Raw genomic sequence first — 20,148 nt, 5'->3', positions numbered from 1 at the left:
ACCTCCCACTGTACAGTAACCCTCGCACCCCGACATACCACCCCCTATACAATAACCATCACGGCCCGACATACTTCCCACTGTACAGTAACCATCACACCCCGACGTATCTCCCACAGTACAGTAACCATCACACCCCGAAATACCTCCCACTGTACAGTAAGCATCACACCCCGAAATACCTCCCACTGTACAGTAACCATCACACCCCGACATACCTCCCACTGTACAGTAACCATGACGGTCCGACATACCTCCCACTGTACAGTAACCATCACACCCCGACATACCTCCCACTGTACAGTAAACATCACGGCCCGACATACCTTCCACTGTACAGTAACCATCACACACCGACATACCTCCCACTAAATAGTAACCATCACGGACCGACATACTTCCCATTGTACAGTAACCATCACACCCCGACATACCTCCCACTGTACAGTAACCGTCTTGGTCCGACATACCTCCCACTGTACAGTAACCCTCGCACCCCGACACACCTTCCCCTATACAGTAACCATCACGGCCCGACATACTTCCCACTGTACAGTAACCATCACACCCCGACACACCTCCCACTGTAAAGTAACCTTCACGGCCCGACATCCCTCCCACTGTACGGTAACTATCACAGCACGACATACCTCCCACTGTACATTAACCATCAAGTACCGACATTCCTTCCACTGTACAGTAACCATCACTCCCAGACATACCTCCCACTGTACAGTAACCATCACACCCCGACATACCTCCCACTGTACATTAACCATTAAGAACCGACATTCCTCCCACTGTACAGTAACCATCACTGTCCGACATACCTCCCACTGTACAGTAACCATCACACCCCGACATACCTCCCACTGTACAGTAACCATCACCGTCCGACATACCTCCCATTGTACAGTAACCATCACAGTCCAACATACCTCCCCCTGTACAGTAACCATCACTCCCAGACATACCTCCCACTGTACAGTAACCATCACACCCCGACATACCTCCCACTGTACATTAACCATTAAGAACCGACATTCCTCCCACTGTACAGTAACCATCACTGTCCGACATACCTCCCACTGTACAGTAACCATCACACCCCGACATACCTCCCACTGTACAGTAACCATCACCGTCCGACATACCTCCCACTGTACAGTAACCATCACACACCGACATAGCTCCCACTGTACAGTAACCATCACACCTCGACATACCTCTCATTGTACAGTAACCATCACGGCCCGATATACCTACCAGTGTGCAGTAACAATCACACCCCGACATAGCTCCCACTGTATAGTAACCATCACACCCCGACATACCTCCCACTGTACAGTAATCATAACACCCCGACATACCTCCCACTGAACAGTAACCATCATGTTCCGACATAACTCCCACTGTACAGTAACCATGACGGTCCGACATACCTCCCACTGTACAGTAACCATCACACCCCGACATACCTCCCACTGTACAGTAAACATCACGGCCCGACATACCTCCCACTGTACAGTAACCGTCTCGGCCTGACATACTTTCCACTGTACAGTAACCATCACACCCAGACAAACCTCCCACTGTACAGTAACCATCACACCCCGACATACCTTCCACTGTACAGTAACCATCACGGCCCGACATACCTCCCACTGTACAGGAACCGTCACAGTCCGACATACGTCCCACTGTACAGTAACCCTCACACACCGACATACCTCCCACTGAACAGTAACCATCACGGACCGACATACTTCCCACTGTACAGTAACTATCACACCCCGACTTACCCCCCACTGTACAATAACCATCACACCCCAACATACCTCCCACTGTACATTAACCGTCACGGCCCGACATCCCTCCCACTGTAAAGTAACCATCACGGCCCAACATCTCTCCCACTGTGCAGCAACCATCACATCCCGACATACCTCCCACTGTACAGTAACCGTAACGGTCCGACATACCTCCCACTGTACAGTAACCCTCGCACCCCGACATACCACCCCCTATACAATAACCATCACGGCCCGACATACTTCCCACTGTACAGTAACCATCACACCCCGACATATCTCCCACTGAACAGTAACCATCACACCCCGAAATACCTCACACTGTACAGTAACCGTCACGATCCGACATACCTCCCACTGTACAGTAACCCTCGCACACCGACATACCTCCCACTGTTCAGTAACCACCACACCCCGACATACCTCCCACTGTTCAGTAACCCTCGCACCCCGACATACCTCCCACTGCCCAATAACCCTCGCACCCCGACATACCTCCCCCTATACAGTAACCATCACGGCCCGACATACCTCCCACTGTACAGTAACCATCACACCCCGACATACTTGCCACTGTACAGTAACCATCACACCCCGACATACCTCCCACTGTACAGTATCCCTCGCACCCCGACACACCTTCCCCTATACAGTAACCCTCGCACCCCGACATACCTCCCACTGTACAGTAACCATAACACCCCGACATACCTCCCACTGTACAGTAACCCTCGCACCCCGACACACGTCCCCCTATACAGTAACCATCACGGCCCGACATACCTTCCACTGTACATGAACCATCAAGAACCGACATTGCTCCCACTGTACAGTAACTATCAGGGCCCGAAATACCTCCCACTGTACAGTAACTATCAGGGCCCGAAATACCTCCCACTGTACAGTAACTATCACAGCACGACATACCTCCCACTGTACATTAACCATCACGTACCGACAAACTTCCCAATGTACAGTAACCATCACAGCCCGACATACCTACCACTGTACAGTAACCATCACAGCCCGACATTCCTTCCACTGTACAGTAACCATCACACCCCGACATACCCCCCACTGTACAGTAACCATCACACCCCAACATACCTCCCACTGTACAGTAGCCGTCACGGTCCGACATACGTCCCACTGTACAGTAACCCTCAGACACCGACATACCCCCACTAAAGAGTAGCCATCACGGACCGACCTACTTCCCACTGTACAGTAACCGTCACGATCCGACATACCTCCCACTGTACAGTAACCCTCGCACCCCGACATACCTCCCACTGTACAGTAACCATCACACCCCGACATACCTCCCACTGTACAGTAACCCTCGCACCCCGACATACCTCCCACTGCACAATAACCCTCGCACCCCGACATACCTCCCCCTATACAGTAACCATCACGGCCCGACATACCTTCCACTGTACAGTAACCATCACACACCGACATACCTCCCACTAAATAGTAACCATCACGGACCGACATACTTCCCACTGTACAGTAACCATCACACCCCGACATACCTCCCCCTATACAGTAACCATCACGGACCGACATACCTTCAACTGTACAGTAACCATCACACACCGACATACCTCCCACTAAATAGTAACCATCACGGCCCAACATCCCTCCCACTGTGCAGCAACCATCACATCCCGACATACCTCCCACTGTACAGTAACCGTCACGGTCCGACATACCTCCCACTGTACAGTAACCCTCGCACCCCGACATACCACCCCCTATACAATAACCATCACGGCCCGACATACTTCCCACTGTACAGTAACCATCACACCCCGACATATCTCCCACTGTACAGTAACCATCACACCCCGAAATACCTCCCACTGTACAGTAACCGTCACGATCCGACATACGTCCCACTGTACAGTAACCCTCGCACCCCGACATACCTCCCAGTGTACAGTAACCATCACACCCCGACATACCTCCCACTGTACAGTAACCCTCGCACCCCGACATACCTACCACTGCACAATAACCCTCGCACCCCGACATACCTCCCCCTATACAGTAACCATCACGGCCCGACATACCTTCCACTGTACAGTAACCATCACACACCGACATACCTCCAACTAAATAGTAACCATCACAGACCGACATACTTCCCACTGTACAGTAACCATCACACCCCGACATACCTCCCACTGTACAGTATCCCTCGCACCCCGACACACCTTCCCCTATACAGTAACCCTCGCACCCCGATATACCTCCCACTGTACAGTAACCATCACACCCGACATACCTCCCACTGTACAGTAACCCTCGCACCCCGACATACGTCCCCCTATACAGTAACCATCACGGCCCGACATACCTTCCACTGTACAGTAACCATCACACCCCGACATACCTCCCACTGTACATGAACCATCAAGACACGACATTGCTCCCACTGTACAGTAACTATCAGGGCCCGAAATACCTCCCACTGTACAGTAACTATCACAGCACGACATACCTCCCACTGTACATTAACCATCACGTCCCGACAAACTTCCCAATGTACAGTAACCATCACAGCCCGACATACCTACCACTGTACATTAACCATCACGTCCCGACATTCCTTCCACTGTACAGTAACCATCACACCCAGACATACCCCCCACTGTACAGTAACCATCACACCCCAACATACCTCCCACTGTACAGTAGCCGTCACGGTCCGACATACGTCCCACTGTACAGTAACCTTCAGACACCGACATACCCCCACTAAAGAGTAACCATCACGGACCGACCTACTTCCCACTGTACAGTAACCGTCACGATCCGACATACCTCCCACTGTACAGTAACCCTCGCACCCCGACATACCTCCCACTGTACAGTAACCATCAAACCCCGACATACCTCCCACTGTACAGTAACCCTCAAACCACGACATACCTCCCACTATACAGTAACCATCACGGCCCGACATACCTCCCACTGTACAGTAACCATCACACCCCGACATACCTCCCACTGGACATTAACCATCAAGTCCTGAAATTCCTCCCACTGTACAGTAAACATCACGGGCCGACATACCTCCCACTGTACAGTAACCATCACAACCCGACAAACCTCCCACTGTACAGTAACCATCACACCCCGCCATACCTCCCACTGTACATTAACCATCAAGTCCCGACATTCCTCCCACTGTACAGTAACCATCACGGACTGACATACCTCCCACTGTGCAGTAACCATCACACCCCGACATACCTCCCACTGTACAGTAAACATTACGGCCTGACATACCTCCCACTTTTCAGTAACCATCACGACCCGACATTCCTCCCACTGTACAGTAACCACCAAAGACCGACACACTACCCACTGTTCCGTAACATTCACGGTCCAACATACCTCCCACTGTACAGTAACCACCACAGCCCGACATACCTCGCACTGTACCGTAACCATCACACCCCGACATACCTCTCGCTGTACAGTAACCATCACAGCCCGACGTACCTCCCACTGTACCGTAACCATCACGGCCCGACATACCTCCAACTGTACCGTAACCATCACAGCCCGACATACCTCCCACTGTACAGTAACCAAGAGGCCCGACGTACCTCCCACTGTACAGTAACCGTCACGGTCCGACATACCTCCCACTGTACAATAACCCTCGCACCCCGACATGCCACCCCGTATACAATAACCATCACGGCCCGAAATACCTCCCACGGTACAGTAACCATCACACCCCGACATACCTCCCACTGTACAGTAACCCTCGCACCCCGACATACCTCCCACTGCACAATAACCCTCGCACCCCGACATACCTCCCCCTATACAGTAACCATCACGGCCCGACATACCTTCCACTGTACAGTAACCATCACACACCGACATACCTCCCACTAAATAGTAACCATCACGGACCGACATACTTCCCACTGTACAGTAACCATCACACCCCGACACATCTCCCACTGTAAAGTAACCTTCACGGCCCGACATCCCTCCCACTGTACGGTAACTATCACACCCCGACATACCTCCCACTGTACAGTAACCATCACACCCCGACATCCCTCCCACTGTACAGTAACTATCACGGCCCGACATACCTCCCACTGTATAGTAAGCATCACACCCCGACATACCTCCCACTGTACAGTAACCATCACTTTCCGACGTACCGCCCACTGTACAGTAACTATCACGGTCCGACATACCTCGCACTGTACAGCAAACATCATCCCCCGACATACCTCCCACTGTTCAGTAAACATCACACCCCGACATACCTCCCACTGTACATTAACCATCACACCCCGACATACCTCCCACTGTACAGTAACCATCACGGACCGAAATACCTCCCACTGTACAGTAACTATCACGGTCCGACATACCTCCCAATGTCCAGTCACCATCACACCCCGTCATCCCTCCCACTGTACAGTAACCATCACGGATCGACATACCTCCCGCTGTACAGTAACCGTCACAGCCCAACATACCTCACACTGTACAGTAACCGTCACAGCCCATCATACCTCCCACTGTACAGTAACCATCACACCCCTACATACCTCCCACTGTACAGTAAAAATCACTTCCCGACATACCTCTCGCTGTGCAGTAATTATCACAGCCCGACATCCCTCCCACTGTACACTAACCATCACAGCCCGACATCCCTCCCACTGCCCAGTACAAATCTCAGCCCGACATACCTCCCGCTGCACAGTAACCATCACAGCCCGACATACCTCCCACTGTAGAGTAACCATCACGTTCCGACATCCCACCCTCTGTACAGTAACCATCACACTCCGACCTTCCTCCCGATGTACAGTAAGCATCACACCCCGACATATTTCCCGCTTTACAGGAACCATAACGTTCCGACATACCTCCCACAGTTCAGTAGCCTTCACAGACCCAAATACCTCCCACTGTACAGTAACCAACACACCCCGACCTACCTCCCACTGTACAGTAACCATCACGTTCCGACATACGTCCCACTGTACAGTCACCATCACGGCACGACATATCTCCCACTGTACAGTAACCATCACGGTCCGACATACCTCCCACTCTACAGTAACCATCACGGCCCAACTTACCTCCCACTGTACAGTAACCATCACACCCCGAAATATCTCCCACTGCACAGTAACCATCACACCCCGACATACCTCCCACTGTACAATAACCATCACGGCCCGAAATACCTCCCACTGTACAGTAACCATCACACCCCGACATACCTCCCACTGTACAGTAACCATCACACCCCGACATACATCCCACTGTACAGTAACCATCACGGCCCGACATACCTACCACTGTACAGTAACCATCACACCCCGACATACCTCCCACTGTACAGTAACCATCACGGCCCGACATACCTACAACTGTACAGTAACCATCACTCCCCGACATACATCCCACTGTACAGTAACCATCACACCCCGACATACCTCCCACTGTACAGTAACCATCACACCCCGACATACCTCCCACTGTACAGTAACCATCACGGCCTGACATACCTCCCACTGGACCGTAACCATCACAGCCCGACATACCTCCCACTGTACAGTAACCATCATGGTCCGATATACATCCCACTGTACAGTAACAATCGCACCCCGACATACCTCCTACTGTACAGTAACCATCACGGCCCGACATACCTCCCACTGTACAGTAACCGTCACGGCCTGACATGCTTTCTACTGTACAGTAACCATCACATCCAGACAAACTTCCCACAGTACAGTAACCATCGTCCCCGACATACCTCCCACTGTACAATAACCATCACACCCCGACAAAACTCCCACTGTACAGTAACCATCACACCCCGACATACCTCCCACTGTACAGTAAGCACCACGGCCCGACATACCTCCCACTGTACAGTAACCGTCACGGCCTGACATACCTCCCACTGTACAGTAACCGTCACGGCCTGACATACTTCCCACTGTACAGTAACCATCACAACCCGACATACCTCCCACTGTACACTACCCATCACGGCCCGACATACCTCCCACTGTACAGTAACCGTCACAGCCTGACATACTTCCCACTGTACAGTAACCATCACTCCCAGACATACCTCCCACTGTACACTAACCATCACGTCTCGAGATACCCCCCACTATACAGTAACTATCACACCCCGACATACCTCCCACTATACAGTAACCATCACGGCCCGACATACCTCCCACTGTACAGTAACCATCACACCCCGACATACCTACCACTGTACAGTAACCATCACACCCCGACATACCTCCCACTGTACAGTAAACATCACACCCCGACATACATCCCACTGTACAGTAACCATCACCGTCCGACATACCTCCCACTGTACAGTAACCATCACTGTGTGAGATACCTCCCACTGTACAGTAACCATCACGGCCCGACATAACTCCCACTGTACAGTAACCATCACACCCCGACATACCTCACATTGTACAGTAACCATCACACCCTGACATACCTCCCACTATACAGAAACCATCACTGTCTGACATACCTCCCACTGTCCAGTAACCATCACACCCCGACCTACCTCCCACTGTACAGTAACCATCACGATCCGACATACCTCCCTCTGTACAGTAACCATCACACCCCGACATACCTCCCCTTGTACAGTAACCATCACACCCCGACATACTACCCACTGTACAGTAACCATCACACCCCGACATATCTCCCGCTGTCCAGTAACCATCACACCCCGGCATACATCCCGCTGTACTGTAACCATCACACCACGACATACCTCCCACTGTACAGTAACCATCACACCCCGACATATCTCCCGCTGTCCAGTAACCATCACACCCCGACATACCTCCCATTGTACAGGAACCATCACACCCAGGCATACCTCCCTCGGTACAGAAACCATCACATACCGACATTCCTCCCACTGTACAGTAACCATCACACCCCGACATCCCTCCCACTGTACAGAAACCATCACGTTCCGAAATACCTTCCACTGTACAGTAACCATCACGTTCCGACATACCTTCCACTGTACAGTAACCATCACGCCCCGACATACCTCCCTCTGTACAATAACCATCACAGCCCGACATCCCTCCCGCTGTACAGTAACCATCGCAGCCCAACATCCCTCCCACTGTACAGTAACCATCACACCCCGACATACCTCCCACTGTACAGTAACTATCACACCCCGACATACCTCCCACTGTACAGTAACCATCAGGGCCCGACATACCTCCCACTGTACAGTAACCATCGCGTTCCGACAAACCTCTCACTGTACCGTAACCATCACGTCCCGATGTACCTCCCTCTGTACAGTAACCATCACGTCCCGATGTACCTCCCACTGTACAGTAACCATCACATCCCGACATATCTCCCACTGCACAGTAACCATCACACCCCGACATACCTCCCACTGTACAGTAACCATCACATCCCGACATATCTCCCACTGTACAGTAACCATCACACCCCGACATACCTCCCACTGTACAGTAACCATCACACCCCGACATCCCTCCCACTGTAGAGTAACTATCACGGCCCGACATACCTCCCACTGTATAGTAAGCATCACACCCCGACATACCTCCCACTGTACAGTAAACTTCACACCCCGACATACCTCCCACTGTACATTAACCATCACACCCCGATATACCTGGCACTGTACAGTAACTATCACGGTCCGACATACCTCCCAATGTCCAGTCACCATCACACCCCGTCATCCCTCCCACTCTACAGTAACCATCACGGATCGACATACTTCCCGCTGTACAGTAACCGTCACAGCCCAACATACCTCACACTGTACAGTAACCGTCACAGCCCATCATACCTCCCACTGTACAGTAACCATCACACCCCGACATACCTCCCACTGTACAGTAACAATCACTTCCCGACATACCTCTCGCTGTGCAGTAATTATCACAGCCCGACATCCCTCCCACTGTACACTAACCATCACAGCCCGACATCCCTCCCACTGCCCAGTAAAAATCTCAGACCGACATCCCTCCCGCTGTACAGTAACCATCACAGCCCAACATCCCTCCCACTGTACAGTAACCATCACACCCCGACATCCTTCCCACTGTACAGTAACTATCACACCCCGACATACCTCCCACTGTACAGTAATCATCAGGGCCCGACATACCTCCCACTGTACAGTAACCATCGCGTTCCGACAAACCTCTCACTGTACCGTAACCATCACACCCCGACATACCTCCCGCTGTACAATAACTATCACGCCCCGACATACCTCCCGCTGCACAGTAACCATCACAGCCCGACATACCTCCCACTGTAGAGTAACCATCACATTCCGACATCCCACCCTCTGTACAGTAACCATCACACCCCGACCTTCCTCCCGATGTACAGTAAGCATCACACCCCGACATATTTCCCGCTCTACAGGAACCATAACGTTCCGACATACCTCCCACAGTTCAGTAGCCTTCACAGACCCAAATACCTCCCACTGTGCAGTAACCATCACACCCCGACCTACCTCCCACTGTACAGTAACCATCACGTTCCGACATACGTCCCACTGTACAGTCACCATCACGGCCCGACATACATACCATTGTACAATAACCGTCACGGTCCGACATACCTCCCACTCTACAGTAACCATCACGGCCCGACTTACCTCCCACTGTACAGTAACCATCACACCCCGAAATATCTCCCACTGCACAGTAACCATCACACCCCGACATACCTCCCACTGTACAATAACCATCACGGCCCGAAATACCTCCCACTGTACAGTAACCATCACACCCCGACATACCTCCCACTGTACAGTAACCATCACACCCCGACATACCTCCCACTGTACAGTAACCATCACGGCCCGACATACCTACCACTGTACAGTAACCATCACACCCCGACATACCTCCCACTGTACAGTAACCATCACGGCCCGACATACCTACAACTGTACAGTAACCAACACTCCCCGACATACATCCCACTGTACAGTAACCATCACACCCCGACATACCTCCCACTGTACAGTAACCATCACTGTGTGAGATACCTCCCACTGTACAGTAACCATCACGGCCAGACATAACTCCCACTGTACAGTAACCATCACACCCCGACATACCTCACATTGTACAGTAACCATCACACCCTGACATACCTCCCACTATACAGAAACCATCACTGTCTGACATACCTCCTACTGTCCAGTAACCATCACACACCGACCTACCTCCCACTGTACAGTAACCATCACGGTCCGACATACCTCCCACTGTACAGTAACCATCACGATCCGACATACCTCCCTCTGTACAGTAACCATCACACCCCGACATACCTCCCCTTGTACAGTAACCATCACACCCCGACATACTACCCACTGTACAGTAACCATCACACCCCGGCATACATCCCGCTGTACTGTAACCATCACACCCCGACATACCACCCACTGTACAGTAACCATCACAACCCGACATATCTCCCGCTGTCCAGTAACCATCACACCCCGACATACCTCCCATTGTACAGGAACCATCACGTTCCGAAATACCTTCCACTGTACAGTAACCATCACGCCCCGACATACCTCCCTCTGTACAATAACCATCACAGACCGACATCCCTCCCGCTGTACAGTAACCATCACAGCCCAACATCCCTCCCACTGTACAGTAACCATCACACCCCGACATACTTCCCACTGTACAGTAACTATCACACCCCGACATACCTCCCACTGTACAGTAATCATCAGGGCCCGACATACCTCCCACTGTACAGTAACCATCGCGTTCCGACAAACCTCTCACTGTACCGTAACCATCACGCCCCGACATACCTCCCGCTGTACAATAACTATCACGCCCCGACATACCTCCCGCTGCACAGTAACAATCACAGCCCGACATACCTCGCACTGTAGAGTAACCATCACGTTCCGACATCCCACCCTCTGTACAGTAACCATCACACCCCGACATTCCTCCCGATGTACAGTAAGCATCACACCCCGACATATTTCCCGCTCTACAGGAACCCTAACGTTCCGACATACCTCCCACAGTTCAGTAGCCTTCACAGACCCAAATACCTCCCACTGTATAGTAACCATCACACCCCGACCTACCTCCCACTGTACAGTAACCATCACGTTTCGACATACGTCCCACTGTACAGTCACCATCACGGCCCGACATACCTCCCACTGTACAGTAACCATCACGGCCCGACATACCTCCCACTGTACAATAACCATCACGGCCCGAAATACCTCCCACTGTACAGTAACCATCACACCCCGACATACCTCCCACGGTACAGTAACCATCACACCCCGACATACCTCCCACTGTACAGTAACCATCACGGCCCAACATACCTACCACTGTACAGTAACCATCACACCCCGACATACCTCCCACTGTACAGTAACCATCACTCCCCGACATACCTCCCACTGTACAGTAACCATCACACCCCGACATACCTCCCACTGTACAGTAACCATCACGGCCTGACATACCTCGCACTGGACCGTAACCATCACAGCCCGACATACCTCCCACTGTACAGTAACCATCACGGTCCGACATACATCCCACTGTACAGTAACCATCACACCCCGACATACCTCCCACTGTAGAGTAACCATCACACCCCGACATACCTCCCACTGTACAGTAACCATCACGGCCCGACATACCTCCCACTGTACAGTAACCGTCACGGCCTGACATGCTTTCTACTGTACAGTAACCATCACATCCAGACAAACTTCCCACTGTACAGTAACCATCGTCCCCAACATACCTCCCACTGTACAATAACCATCACACCCCGACAAAACTCCCACTGTACAGTAACCATCACACCCCGACATACCTCCCACTGTACAGTAACCATCACACCCCGACATACCTCCCACTGTACAGTAACCATCACGGCCCGACATACCTCCCACTGTACAGTAACCGTCACGGCCTGACATACTTCCCACTGTACAGTAACCATCACAACCCGACATACCTCCCACTGTACAGTAACCATTACGGCGTGACATACCTCCCACTGTACACTACCCATCACGGCCCGACATACCTCCCACTGTACAGTAACCATCACGGTCCGACATACATCCCACTGTACAGTAACCATCACACCCCGACATACCTCCCACTGTACAGTAACCATCACACCCCGACATACCTCCCACTGTACAGTAACCATCACGGCCCGACATACCTCCCACTGTACAGTAACCGTCACGGCCTGACATACTTCCCACTGTACAGTAACTATCACAACCCGACATATCTCCCACTGTACAGTAACCATTACGGCGTGACATACCTCCCACTGTACAGTAACCATCACGGACCGACATACCTCCCACTGTACAGTAACTATCACGGTCCGACATACCTCCCAATGTCCAGTCACCATCACACCCCGTCATCCCTCCCACTGTACAGTAACCATCACGGATCGACATACCTCCCGCTGTACAGTAACCGTCACAGCCCAACATACCTCACACTGTACAGTAACCGTCACAGCCCGACATACCTCCCACTGTACAGTAACCATCACACCCCGACATACCTCCCACTGTACAGTAACAATCACTTCCCGACATACCTCTCGCTGTGCAGTAATTATCACAGCCCGACATCCCTCCCACTGTACACTAACCATCACAGCCCGACATCCCTCCCACTGCCCAGTACAAATCTCAGCCCGACATACCTCCCGCTGCACAGTAACCATCACAGCCCGACATACCTCCCACTGTAGAGTAACCATCACGTTCCGACATCCCACCCTCTGTACAGTAACCATCACACCCCGACCTTCCTCCCGATGTACAGTAAGCATCACACCCCGACATATTTTCCGCTCTACAGGAACCATAACGTTCCGACATACCTCCCACAGTTCAGTAGCCTTCACAGACCCAAATACCTCCCACTGTACAGTCACCATCACGGCCCGACATACCTCCCACTGTACAGTAACCATCACACCCCGAAATATCTCCCACTGCACAGTAACCATCACGGTCCGACATACCTCCCACTGTACAATAACCATCACGGCCCGAAATACCTCCCACTGGACAGTAACCATCACACCCCGACATACCTCCCACTGTACAGTAACCATCACACCCCGACATACCTCCCACTGTACAGTAACCATCACGGCCCGACATACCTACCACTGTACAGTAACCATCACACCCCGACATACCTCCCACTGTACAGTAACCATCACGGCCCGACATACCTACAACTGTACAGTAACCATCACTCCCCGACATACATCCCACTGTACAGTAACCATCACACCCCGACATACCTCCCACTGTACAGTAACCATCACACCCCGACATACCTCCCACTGTACAGTAACCATCACGGCCTGACATACCTCCCACTGGACCGTAACCATCACAGCCCGACATACCTCCCACTGTACAGTAACCATCATGGTCCGATATACATCCCACTGTACAGTAACCATCGCACCCCGACAAACCTCCTACTGTACAGTAACCATCGTCCCCGACATACCTCCCACTGTACAATAACCATCACACCCCGACAAAACTCCCACTGTACAGTAACCATCACACCCCGACATACCTCCCACTGTACAGTAACCATCACGGCCCGACATACCTCCCACTGTACAGTAACCGTCACGGCCTGACATACTTCCCACTGTACAGTAACCATCACAACCCGACATACCTCCCACTGTACAGTAACCATTGCGGCGTGACATACCTCCCACTGTACACTACCCATCACGGCCCGACATACCTCCCACTGTACAGTAACCGTCACAGCCTGACATACTTCCCACTGTACAGTAACCATCACTCCCAGACATACCTCCCACTGTACACTAACCATCACGTCTCGAGATATCCCCCGCTATACAGTAACTATCACACCCCGACATACCTCCCACTGTACAGTAACCATCACGGCCCGACATACCTCCCACTGTACAGAAACCATCACACCCCGACATACCTCCCACTGTACAGTAACCATCACACCCCGACATACCTCCCACTGTACAGTAACCATCACGGCCCGACATACCTACCACTGTACAGTAACCATCACACCCCGACATACCTCCCACTGTACAGTAACCATCACGGCCCGACATACCTACAACTGTACAGTAACCATCACTCCCCGACATACATCCCACTGTACAGGAACCATCACACCCCGACATACCTCCCACTGTACAGTAACCATCACTGTGTGAGATACCTCCCACTGTACAGTAACCATCACGGCCCGACATAACTCCCACTGTACAGTAACCATCACACCCTGACATACCTCCCACTATACAGAAACCATCACTGTCTGACATACCTCCCACTGTCCAGTAACCATCACACCCCGACCTACCTCCCACTGTGCAGTAACCATCACGGTCCGACATACCTCCCACTGTACAGTAACCATCACGATCCGACATACCTCCCTCTGTACAGTAACCATCACACCCCGACATACCTCCCCTTGTACAGTAACCATCACACCCCGACATACTACCCACTGTACAGTTACCATCACTCCCCGACATACTACCCACTGTCCAGTAACCATCACACCCCGGCATACATCCCGCTGTACTGTAACCATCACACCCCGACATACCTCCCACTGTACAGTAACCATCACACCCCGACATATCTCCCGCTGTCCAGTAACCATCACACCCCGACATACCTCCCATTGTACAGGAACCATCACACCCAGGCATACCTCCCTCGGTACAGTAACCATCACATACCGACATTCCTCCCACTGTACAGTAACCATCACACCCCAGCATCCCTCCCACTGTACAGAAACCATCACGTTCCGAAATACCTTCCACTGTACAGTAACCATCACGTTCCGACATACCTTCCACTGTACAGTAACCATCACGCCCCGACATACCTCCCTCTGTACAATAACCATCACAGCCCGACATCCCTCCCGCTGTACAGTAACCATCACAGCCCAACATCCCTCCCACTGCACAGTAACCATCACACCCCGACATACCTCCCACTGTACAGTAACTATCACACCCCGACATACCTCCCACTGTACAGTAACCATCAGGGCCCGACATACCTGCCACTGTACAGTAACCATCACGCCCCGACATACCCCCCACTGTACAGTAACCATCATATCCCGACATACCTCCCTCTGTTCTGTAACCATCACAGCCCAACATCCCTCCCACTGTACAGTAACCATCACGTCCCGATATACCTCCCACTGTACAGTAACCATCACACCCCGACATCCCTCCCACTGTACAGCAACCATCACATCCCGACACACTATACAGAAACCATCACTGTCTGACATACCTCCCACTGTCCAGTAACCATCACACCCCGACCTACCTCCCACTGTGCAGTAACCATCACGGTCCGACATACCTCCCACTGTACAGTAACCATCACACCCCGACATACCTCCCACTGTACAGTAACCATCACGGCCCGACATACCTCCCACTGTACAGTAACCATCACATCCCGACATACCTCCCACTGTACAGTAACCATCACACCCCGACATACCTCCCACTGTACAGTAACTATCACGGCCCGACATACCTCCCACTGTATAGTAAGCATCACACCCCGACATACCTCCCACTGTACAGTAACCATCACGTTCCGACGTACCGCCCACTGTACAGTAACTATCACGGTCCGACATACCTCGCACTGTACAGCAAACATCATCCCCCGACATACCTCCCACTTTACAGTAAACATCACACCCCGACATACCTCCCACTGTACATTAACCATCACACCCCGATATACCTGGCACTGCACAGTAACCATCACACACCGACATGCCTCCCACTGTACATTAACCATCACACCCCGACATACCTCCCACTGTACAGTAACCATCACGGACCGACATACCTCCCACTGTACAGTAACTATCACGGTCCGACATACCTCCCAATGTCCAGTCACCATCACACCCCGTCATCCCTCCCACTGTACAGTAACCATCACGGATCGACATACCTCCCGCTGTACAGTAACCGTCACAGCCCAACATACCTCACACTGTACAGTAACCGTCACAGCCCATCATACCTCCCACTGTACAGTAACCATCACACCCCGACATACCTCACACTGTACAGTAACAATCACTTCCCGACATACCTCTCGCTGTGCAGTAATTATCACAGCCCGACAACCCTCCCACTGTACACTAACCATCACAGCCCGACATCCCTCCCACTGCCCAGTACAAATCTCAGCCCGACATACCTCCCGCTGCACAGAAACAATCACAGCCCGACATACCTCCCACTGTAGAGTAACCATCACGTTCCGACATCCCACCCTCTGTACAGTAACCATCACACCCCGACCTTCCTCCCGATGTCCAGTAAGCATCACACCCCGACATATTTCCCGCTCTACAGGAACCATAACGTTCCGACATACCTCCCACAGTTCAGTAGCCTTCACAGACCCAAATACCTCCCACTGTACAGTAACCATCACACCCCGACCTACCTCCCACTGTACAGTAACCATCACTGTGTGAGATACCTCCCACTGTACAGTAACCATCACGGCCCGACATAACTCCCACTGTACAGTAACCATCACACCCCGACATACCTCACATTGTACAGTAACCATCACACCCTGACATACCTCCCACTATACAGAAACCATCACTGTCTGACATACCTCCCACTGTCCAGTAACCATCACACCCCGACCTACCTCCCACTGTGCAGTAACCATCACGTTCCGACATACCTCCCACTGTACAGTAACCATCACGATCCGACATACCTCCCTCTGTACAGTAACCATCACACCCCGACATACCTCCCCTTGTACAGTAACCATCACACCCCGACATACTACCCACTCTACAGTAACCATCACACCCCGACATATCTCCCGCTGTCCAGTAACCATCACACCCCGGCATACATCCCGCTGTACTGTAACCATCACACCCCGACATACCTCCCACTGTACAGTAACCGTCTCGGCCTGACATACTTTCCACTGTACAGTAACCATCACACCCAGACAAACCTCCCACTGTACAGTAACCATCACACCCCGACATACCTTCCACTGTACAGTAACCATCACGGCCCGACATACCTCCCACTGTACAGGAACCGTCACAGTCCGACATACGTCCCACTGTACAGTAACCCTCACACACCGACATACCTCCCACTGAACAGTAACCATCACGGACCGACATACTTCCCACTGTACAGTAACTATCACACCCCGACTTACCCCCCACTGTACAGTAACCATCACACCCCAACATACCTCCCACTGTACATTAACCGTCACGGCCCGACATCCCACCCACTGTAAAGTAACCATCACGGCCCAACATCCCTCCCACTGTGCAGCAACCATCACATCCCGACATACCTCCCACTGTACAGTAACCATCACACCCCGACATACCTCCCACTGTTCAGTAACCATCACATCCCGACATACCTCCCACTGTACAGTAATCATCACACACCGACATACCTCCCACTGTTCAGTAACCATCACACCCCGACATACCTCCCACTGTACAGTAACCCTCGCACCCCGACATACCTCCCACTGCACAATAACCCTCGCACCCCGACATACCTCCCCCTATACAGTAACCATCACGGCCCGACATACCTTCCACTGTACAGTAACCATCACACACCGACATACCTCCCACTAAATAGTAACCATCACAGACCGACATACTTCCCACTGTACAGTAACCATCACACCCCGACATACCTCCCCTTGTACAGTAACCATCACACCCCGACATACTTCCCACTGTACAGTAACCATCACACCCCGACATACTTCCCACTGTACAGTAACCATCACACCCCGACATACCTCCCACTGTACAGTATCCCTCGCACCCCGACACACCTTCCCCTATACAGTAACCCTCGCACCCCGACATACCTCCCACTGTACAGTAACCATAACACCCCGACATACCTCCCACTGTACAGTAACCCTCGCACCCCGACATACGTCCCCCTATACAGTAACCATCACGGCCCGACATACCTTCCACTGTACAGTAACCATCACACCCCGACATACCTCCCACTGTACATGAACCATCAAGACCCGACATTGCTCCCACTGTACAGTAACTATCAGGGCCCGAAATACCTCCCACTGTACAGTAACTATCACAGCACGACATACCTCCCACTGTACATTAACCATCACGTACCGACAAACTTCCCAATGTACAGTAACCATCACACCCCGACATACCTACCACTGTACATTAACCATCACGTCCCGACATTCCTTCCACTGTACAGTAACCATCACACCCCGACATACCCCCCACTGTACAGTAACCATCACACCCCAACATACCTCCCACTGTACAGTAACAGTCACGGTCGAATATACCTCCCACTGTACAGTAACCATCACTCCCCGACATACCTCCCACTGTACCGTAACCATCACGGACCGACATACCTCCAAATGTACCGTAACCATCACAGCCCGACATACCTCCTACTGTACAGTAACCAACAATGCCCGACGTACCTCCCACTGTACAGTAAACACCACGGCCAGACATACCTCCCACTGTACCGTAACCATCACATCCCGACATACCTCCCACTGTACAGTATCCCTCGCACCCCGTCACACCTTCCCCTATACAGTAACCCTCGCACCCCGACATACCTCCCACTGTACAGTAACCATAACACCCCGACATACCTCCCACTGTACAGTAACCCTCGCACCCCGACATACGTCCCCCTATACAGTAACCATCACGGCCCGACATACCTTCCACTGTACAGTAACCATCACACCCCGACATACCTCCCACTGTACATGAACCATCAAGACCCGACATTGCTCCCACTGTACAGTAACTATCAGGGCCCGAAATACCTCCCACTGTACAGTAACTATCACAGCACGACATACCTCCCACTGTACATTAACCATCACGTACCGACAAACTTCCCAATGTACAGTAACCATCACACCCCGACATACCTACCACTGTACATTAACCATCACGTCCCGACATTCCTTCCACTGTACAGTAACCATCACACCCCGACATACCCCCCACTGTACAGTAACCATCACACCCCAACATACCTCCCACTGTACAGTAACAGTCACGGTCGAATATAC

The sequence above is a fragment of the Chiloscyllium punctatum genome, chromosome 52 (genome assembly GCF_047496795.1).
Source record: "Chiloscyllium punctatum isolate Juve2018m chromosome 52, sChiPun1.3, whole genome shotgun sequence".
Lineage (NCBI taxonomy): Eukaryota > Metazoa > Chordata > Chondrichthyes > Orectolobiformes > Hemiscylliidae > Chiloscyllium > Chiloscyllium punctatum.
Note: the sequence above shows the minus strand (reverse complement) of the source record.